The 9,285-nt window shown below is 46.1% G+C and overlaps 1 pseudogene; it reads right to left on the minus strand.

The window, feature by feature from the left end:
- Nucleotides 1–725: 725 nt before the first annotated feature.
- On the minus strand, nt 726–6,201 carry LOC139249353 (histone-lysine N-methyltransferase PRDM9-like; annotated as a pseudogene).
- Between the last annotated feature and the right edge of the window lie 3,084 nt (nt 6,202–9,285).

Here is a 9,285-nt window from a genome sequence, read left to right on the forward strand (position 1 = left end):
GGGGTAAGCCAATTAAGACTGTGATGAGGAGAAACTTCTTCACTCAGAGAATTGTGAACCTGTGGAATTCTCTACCACAGAAAGTTGTTCAGGCCAGTTCGTTATATTCAAAAGGCGTTAGATGTGGCTCTTACAGCTAAAGGGATCAAGGGGTATGGGGAGAAATCATTGAATGGTGGTGCAGGCTCGAAGGGCCAAATGGCCTACTCCTGCACCTATTTTCTATGTTTCTATAATGAGCAAAAATCTGGCAGATGGACCATAATGTGATAAAATGTCAGGTTATCCCCTTTGGTAGGAAAAAGAAAAAACAAAATTATTTAAATGGGGACTATTGCAAAATGCTGTAGTACAGAGGGATCTGGAAGTTCTTCTACATGAAACTCAAAACGTTAGCATGCAAATACAGCAAGTAATCAGGAAGGCAAATGGAATGCTGGCCTTTATTGCAAGGGGGATGGAGTATGAAAGTAGGGAAGTCCTGCTACACCTGTACAGGGCGTTGGGAAGACCACAACTGGAGTACTGCGCACACTTTTGGTCTGGACTTGTCTCTATTCCCGTGCCGAGGGGATTGCTGCACCAGATGGGAGGGGCAACATTTGGGGACACAGATTCCCCATCAATTCCCATTCCCCTTCTTTCTGGTGGATAATGGAGGGGCCACTGTGTGTAATGTGCAAATCAGTAAGAATTGTCAGTAAGCTCTTTCTAATTGGACATTTTATTCAGTAGAAACTTTCACACACTATTGTAGATTTTGTACCAAAGATCAATTTAGGATTAAAGTAAAAGTTCATAATTTTATTGCAAACTAACTTTCTGTTGAGAGTTGCTGAATTAAGGGGAACGATAACACAGCGTTTCTTAAATGGACACTGCAGCCCCGAGAACACAATCAGTAATGTATCCAGAATATTAAAGTCCAGCCCAGTTCATTAACATCAGCAGAAACAAACCCCAACTGTCAGAATGAACACAATTCAGTTGGGATGTGATTAACCGCAGCAATAACAACAGATTCCAACTCCTGCAGTCACTTGTGAACTCGCTGGTGTCTCAGCAGATCGGATGAACAAATGAATCCCTTCCCACACTCAGAGCAGGTGAACGGCCTCTCCCCAGTGCGAACTCGCTGGTGTCTCAGCAGGCCAGATGACCGAGTGAACCCCTTCCCACACTCAGAGCAGGTGAACGGCCTCTCCCCAGTGTGAACTCGCTGGTGTATCAGCAGGGTGGATGACCGAGTGAATCCCTCCCCACACTCTGAGCAGGTGAATGGCCTCTCCCCAGTATGAAGTTGCTGGTGTATCAGCAGGGTGGATGACCGAGTGAATCCCTCCCCACACTCTGAGCAGGTGAATGGCCTCTCCCCAGTGTGATCTCGCTGGTGTATCAGCAGGTTGGATGACCGGGTGAATCCCTGCCCACACTCAGAGCAGGTGAACGGCCTCTCCCCAGTGTGAACTCACTGGTGTCTCAGCAGGATGGATGAATAAGTGAATCCCTTCCCACACTCAGAGCAGGTGAACGGACTCTCCCCGGTGTGAACTCGCCGGTGAGCTACAAGTTCGGATGACCCAGTGAATCCCTTCCCACACTCTGAGCAGGTGAACGGCCTCTCCCCAGTGTGAACTCGCTGGTGTCTCAGCAGGATGGATGAATAAGTGAATCCCTTCCCACACTCAGAGCAGGTGAACGGACTCTCCCCGGTGTGAACTCGCCGGTGAGCTACAAGTTCGGATGATCCAGTGAATCCCTTCCCACACTCTGAGCAGGTGAATGGCCTCTCCCCAGTGTGAACTCGCTGGTGTGTCAGCAGGTTGGATGCCTGAGTAAATCCCTTCCCACACTCTGAGCAGGTGAATGGCCTCTCCCCAGTGTGAACTCGCTGGTGTGTCAGCAGGTTCGATGACTGAGTAAATCCCTTCCCACACTCAGAGCAGGTGAACGGCCTCTCCCCAGTGTGACTGCGTCGATGAACTTCCAGCTGAGACGGTGATCCGAATACCTTCCCACAGTCACCACATTTCCACGGTTTCTCCATGGTGCGGGTATCCTTGCGACTCTCCAGCTTGAACGATGGGTTGAAGCCTCGCCCACGCACACAACACGGTTACACTATCTTCGCGCTGTGAATGGTGCGATGATTTTTCAGGCTGTTTAATTGGTTAAAGCTCTTTCCACAGGCAGTGCACCGGAACACTCACTCGGGTGTCGGTCTCGGTGCTTTTCCAGTCACACTGATGTTTGAAATCTTTTCCCACAGGCAGAACAGACAAACATTTCTCCTTCCACTTTTAAAGGCCGATGATATTCAGGTCCTGATGAATCGATTGACTCTGTCAGATCTTGACGTGATGTTTGGTTTGTGTTTCCTGTCTGAAAATCTCCCCTTCTAATATTCTGTAAAAGGAGATAACAAAACTCATCGCTGTCAGTACAAGACAGAAATTCAGAATAGACACATCTAGTTTCCATGGAACATTCTTTCCTCTCGTTCTTCCAAAGCTGTAAATCCCTATCCCACACATTGTCCCTCCTGCTGTGCTGAAATCGAAACCCATCGCACATTTCTAGACTGTTTCTCCTCCACTCCCAGTTTTCACCACCAATTCTGGCTGGGTTCAGTTCTACACTCACTGGTTCCCCTCCCTCTCCACCCCTGAAGGTGCTGAGTCTGGCTGGGCCCAGTTCCACATTCACTAGTTTCCCTCCCTCTCTTCCCCTAAAAGTGCTGACTCTGGCTTTGAGGAACAGGGTGAATGAAGGGGAACCAGTGGATGTGGTGTATTTGGACTTCCAGAAGGTATTTGACAAGGTGCCACATAAAAAGTTACCGCACAAGATAATAGTTCACGGGGTTGGGGGTAATATTTTCGCATGGATAGAGGATTGATTAATTAACAGAAAACAGAGAGTCGGGATAAATTCTCGGGTTGGCAATCAGTAACTAGTGGAGTGCTGCAGGAATCAGTGTTGGGACCTCAAGTATTTACAATCTGGATTAATGAATTGGATGAAGGTTTCCGAGTGTAATGTTGCCAAGATGGGAGGAAATGTAATGTGCGAGGAGGACACAAAAAACCTGCAAAACAACATAGACAGGCTAAGTGAGTGGGCAAAAATTTGGCAGATGGAGTATAATGTTGGAAAGCGTGAGGTTATGCAGTTTGGCAGAAAAAAATTCGAAGAGCATGTTATTATTTAAATGGAGAAAAATTTGCATTACAGCGGGACTGGGGAGTCCTGCTGCATGAAACACAAAAGGTAAGTATGCAGGTACAGTAACTAAACAGGAAGGCCAATGGAATGTTGTATAAAAGCAGGGATGTCTTGCTACAGTTATACGGGGTATTGGTGAGGCCACACCTAGAATACTGCGTACAGTTTTGGTTTCCATATCTAAGAAAGGAGATACTTGCTTTGGACGCATATCAGAGAAGGTTCACAAGGTTGATTCCGGAGATGACGGGGTTGACTTATGAGGAAAGGTTGAATAGTTTGGGCCTCTACTCATTGGAATTCAGACGAATGAGAGGTGATTTTATCGAAACGTATAAGATTATGAGGGAGCTTGACAAGGTGGATGCAGAGAGGGTGTTTCCACTGAGAGGGGAGACTAGAAGTAGAGGGCATAATCTTAGAATAAGGGGCCACCCATTTAAAACTGAGATGAGGAGGAATGTCTTCCCTCAAAGGGTTGTAAATCTGTGCAATTTGCTACCTCAGAGAGCTGTGGAAGCTGGCTCATTGAATAAGTTTAAGACAAAGATAGACAATTTCTTAACCGATAAGGGAATAAGGGGTTAGGGGGAGCAGACAGAGAAGTGGACCTGAGTCCATGATCGGCTCAACCATTATCGTATTAAATGGTGGAGCAGACACAAGGGGCCGTATGGCCTACTCCTGCTATTATTTCTTATGTTCTTATGCTAACTCTGGCTGGGTTCAGTTCTACACTCACTGGTTCCCCTCCCTCCCCTCCCTGATGGTGCTGACTCTGGCTGGGTTCAGTTCTACACTCACTGGTTCCCCAGTCTCTGCTTCCTTGATGGTGCAGACACTAGCTGGGTTCAATTCAATCACATGTTCCCCACCCTCTGCTCCCCTAAAGGTGCTGACTGTGGCTGGATTCAGTTTTGCACTCACTGGTTCCCCTCCCTATGCTCTCCTGAATGAGCTGGATCTGGCCAAGTTCAGTTCTACACTCACTTGTTCCCCTCCCTCTCCCTCCCCTGAAGGTGCTGACTCTGGCTGGGTTCAGTTCTACACTCACTGGTTCCCCTCCCTCCCCTCCCCTGATGGTGCTGACTCTGGCTGGGTTCAGTTCTTCAATCACACGTTCCTTTCTCTCTCCGCCCCTAAAGGTTCTGACTCTGGCTGGGTTCAGTTCTACAATAACTGGTTTCCTCTCTCTCTCTTCTCCTCTGAAGTGCTGGCTATCTTAGATCTGGTCCTGTGTAATGAGATAGGATTAATAAACAATCTCCGAATAAAGGAGCCCCTTGGAATGAGTGATCATAGCATGGTTAAATTTCAAATTCAGATGGAGAGCGAGAAATTTGGATCTCAAACCAGCGTTCTAAGCTTAAATGATGGAGACTACAAAGGTATGAGGGCAGATTGGGCAAAAGTGGACTGAGAAAATAGATTAAAGTGTCGGACGGTTAAAGTGTAGGGCCAAATTACAGCAAATAGCTAAAGGGGCAAAGTGTGTTAAAAACACAAGCCTGAAGGCTCTGTGCCTCAATGCGAGGAGTATTCGGAATAAGGTGGATGAATTAACTGCACAGATAGCTGTTAACCGATATGATGTAATTGGCATCACGGAGACATGGCTCCAGGGTGGCCAAAGCTGGGAACTCACCATCCAGGGGTATTCAACATTCAGGAAGGATAGGCAGAATGGAAAAGGAGGTGGGGTGGCATTGCTGGTTAAAGAGGAAATTAACGCAATAGTAAGGAAGGACATTAGCTTGGATGATGTGGAATCAGTATGGATGGAGCTATGGAATACCAAAGGGCAGAAAACGCTAGTGGGAATTATGTACAGACCACCAAACAGTAGTAGTGAGGTTGGGGCCAGCATCAAATAAGAAATTAGGGATGCGTGCAATAAAGGTACAGCAGTTATGGGCGATTTTAATCTACATATTGATTGCGCTAACCAAACTGGTAGCAATGCGGTGGAGGAGGATTTCCTGGTGTGTATTAGGGATGGTTTTCTAGACCAATATGTCGAGGAACCAACTAGAGGGCTGGCCATCCTAGACTGGGTGATGTGTAATGAGAGAGGACTAATTAGCAATCTTGTTGTGCGAGGCCCCTTGGGGATGAGTGACCATAATATGGTAGAATTCTTTATTAAGATGGAGAGTTACACATAATTAAGGTGAAGATAGGCACATTTTTGAGTGATAAGGGAGTAAAGGGTTATGGGAAGCGGATGGGGAATTGGAACCTAATCCATGATCGGATCAGCCATGATCTTATTGAATAGGGAGCAGGCTCAAGGGGCCAAATGGCCTACACCTGCTCCTATTTCTTATGTTCGAGACAGTTTCCCCTCCACTCCCAGTTTTCACCACCGATTCTGTCTGGGTTCAGTTCTACACTCACTGGTTCCCCTCCTCTGAAGGTGCTGACTCTGGCTGGGTTCAGTTCGACACTCACTGGTTCCCCTCCCCTGAAGGTGCTGACTCTGTCTGGGTTCAGTTCTACACTCACTGGTTCCCCTCCCCTGAAGTTGCTGAGTCTGGCTGGGTTCAGTTCTACATTCACTGGTTCCCCTTTTCTGAAGGTGCTGACTCTGGCTGGGTTCAGTTGTGCACTCACTGGTTCCCCTCCCTCTCCTCCCCTGAAGGTACTGACTCTGGCTGGGTTCAGTTCCAGACACTGACATCATTCATATTGTTCCTGCACCAACATGGCCGCGCATGCGCTTTGCTACTTACTGAATATAGATGGCAGACCGTTGAACCTGACTTCCTACACTAAAATGTCCGCCGTTAGCCTGGGCCTGTGACCGGGAGAAAGCCCCGAAGCTGCAACCGCCGATATTCCGGTTATTATTTCGATCTTGCGGCGTGCACCGGTTGCTTATGAAGCCTCTCCGGCTCCTCGCTGGTTTATTACTCCGCTCTGTACATATGAAAAGGACACTTCTGAGGAGACTACCTAAAACGCGTGGCCTCCGCCATTACCCGCACCGCACATGCTCCAAAGCCCCTCCCCCCCCTCCCAGGACCCGCGCCTGCGCACTGAGCTCCTGTAGTCTGGGTGCAGCACATTCTTTCCCGCGGGGCATGCTCGGTACATAAGGCCATGAGAAATATAAGCAGGAGGGGGCCACCCGGACCCCCGGGCCTGCTCCCCATTCAATAAGATCATGGCTGATCTGATCATAGAGTCAGCTCCACTTCCCTGCCCTCTTCCCAGAGCCCTTTACTCCCTTATCGCTCAAAAATCTGTCCATCTCCGCCTTAAATATATTCAATGAACCAGCCGCCACTGCTCTCTGGGGCAGAGAATTCCACAGATTTACAACCCTCTGAGAAAAGAAATTCCTCCTCATCTCAGTTTTAAATGGACTGAGGATAAAAGCTGCATTTGTGAATAGAACAGGATTTACTGTGATTGCATTGGACACTGAAACATGTTCATTCTGGCAGCTCTTGTTCGTTTCTGATGATCTTAATAGCCCCTATACCTGTACTGGAAATTGACACCCTGTACAAATCTTGAATAAATTATGTGTGTTTCAAACACAGTGTTTCGAATATTTGATTGCTTCCGTGATCATAGGAGACTAATTGATGTTCCATTTTAGTGCTTTTTCTTAATCTAACTTATATCACTTCTCATCTAGTTTGCCTTCTATCATATCAAACCCCAAACTTGTTCTGTTTGAGGTCCTACAAGACGAATTTATGGAGCTAGGAGCTAAATTAAAAAGTAGGACCTCAAAGGTAGTAATCTCAGGATTGCTACCAATGCCATGTGCTGGTCAGAGTAGGAATCGCAGGATAGCTCAGAGGAATACGTGGCTTGAGGAGTGGTGCAGAAGAGAGGGATTCAAATTCCTGGAATATTGGAACCAGTTCTGGGGGAGGTGGGATCAGTACAATTGATCTACACCTGGGAAGGACCGGAACCAATGTCCTAGGGGGAGTGTTTGCTAGTTCTGTTGGGGAGGGGTTAGACTAATATGGTAGGGGGATGGGAACCTATGCAGGGAGAAAGAGGGAAGTAGAATGGGGGCAGAAGCAAACCCATTGTAAATGTCAACAATTGTATTTAAGTGCTGTTCAGAGAGCAGTATCATAAATTTAGAATTTTTTTACATCAACAACAATACCAGGAATCCGTGAGTGTAGATGAATGGAGTAGGATTCAGGAGTATAAAGAAGAAAAGTAAAAGTGGAGGGCAGAGAAACCCAAGACAAAAAGCAAAAAGGGCCACACTACAGCAAAATTCTAAAGGGGCAAAGTATGTTAGAAAGACAAGCCTGAAGGCTCTGTGCCTCAATGCGAGGAGTATTCATAATAAGGTGGACAAATTAAATGCACAGATAGCTGTTAACAGATATGATGTAATTGGCATCACGGAGACATGGCTCTAGGGTGATCAAGGCTGGGAACTCAACATTCAGGGGTATTCAACATTCAGGAAGGATAGACAGAATGGAAAAGGAGGTGGGGTGGCGTTGCTGGTTAAAGATGAAATTAACGCAATAGTAAAGAAGGACATTAGCTTGGATGATGTGGAATCAGTATGGGTGGAGCTACAGGATACCAAAGGGCAGAAAACGCTAGTGGGAGTTATCTACAGACCACCAAACAGTAGTAGTGAGGTTGGGGACAGCACCAAATAAGAAATTAGGGATGCATGCAATAAAGGTACAGCAGTTATCATGGGAGACTTTAATCTGCATATTGATTGGGCTAACCAACCTGATAGTAATGCGGTGGAGGCGGATTTCCTGGAGTCTTTTACGGATGGTTTTCTAGACCAATATGCCGAGGAACTAACTAGAGGGCTGGCCATCCTAGGCTGGGTGATGTGTAATGAGAAAGGAATAATTAGCACTCTTGTTTGCGAGGCCCCTTGGGGAAGAGTGACTATAACATGGTAGAATTCTTTATTAAGATGGAAAGTGACACAGTTAATTCAGAGACTAGAGTCCTGAACTTAAGGAAAGGTAACTTCGATGGTATGAGACATGAATTGGCTAGAATAGACTGGCGAATGATACTTAAAGGGTTGATGGTGGCTTGGCAATGGCAAACATTTAAAGATCACATTGATGAACTTCAACAATTGTACATCCCTGTCTGGAGTAAAAATAAAACGGGGCAGGTGGCTCAACCGTGGCTAACAAGAGAAATTAAGTATAATGTTCAATCCAAGGAGGAGGCCTATCAACTGGTCAGATAAAGCAGCAAATCTGAGGACTGGGAGAATTTCATAATTCAGCAGAGGAGGACAAAGGGTTTAATTAGGAGGCAGAAAATAGAGTTTGAGAGGAAGCTTGCTGGGAACATAAAAACTTCTATAGATATGTGAAGAGAAAAAGATTAGTGAAGACAAACGTAGGTCCCTTGCAGTCAGATTCAGGTGAATTTATAATGGGGAACAAAGAAATGGCGGACCAGTTGAACAAATACTTTGGTTCTGTCTTCATGAAGAGAGACACCAATAACCTTCCGGAAATACTAGCGGACCGAGGGTCTAGTGAGAAGGAGGAGCTGATGGAAATCCTTATTAGACAGAAAATTGTGTGAGGGAAATTGATGGGATTGAAGGCCGATAAATCCCGAGGGCATGATAGTCTGCATCCCAGAGTACTTAAGGAAGTGGCTCTAGAAATAGTGGATGCATTGGTGATCATTTTCCAACAGTCTATCGACTCTGGATCAGTTCCTATGGGCTGGAGGGTTGCTAATGTAACACCACTTTTTTAAAAAGGCGGGAGAGAGAAAACGGGTAATTATAGACCAGTTAGCCTGACATCAGTAGTAGGAAAAATTTTGGAATTAATTATTAAAGATGACATAACAGCGCATTTGGAAAGCAGTGAAAGGGTCAGTTCAAGTCAGCGTGGATTTATGAAAGGGAAATCATGCTTGACAAATCTTCTAGAATTTTTTGAGGATGTAACTACTAGAGTGGGCAAGGGAGAACCAGTGGATGTGGTGTATTTGGACTTTCAAAAGACTTTTGACAAGGTCCCACATAAGAGATTGGTGCGCAAAATCAAAGCACCTGGTATTGGGGGTAAT

Source organism: Pristiophorus japonicus, unplaced genomic scaffold (genome assembly GCF_044704955.1).
Source record: "Pristiophorus japonicus isolate sPriJap1 unplaced genomic scaffold, sPriJap1.hap1 HAP1_SCAFFOLD_308, whole genome shotgun sequence".
In the NCBI taxonomy this organism is placed as follows: domain Eukaryota; kingdom Metazoa; phylum Chordata; class Chondrichthyes; family Pristiophoridae; genus Pristiophorus; species Pristiophorus japonicus.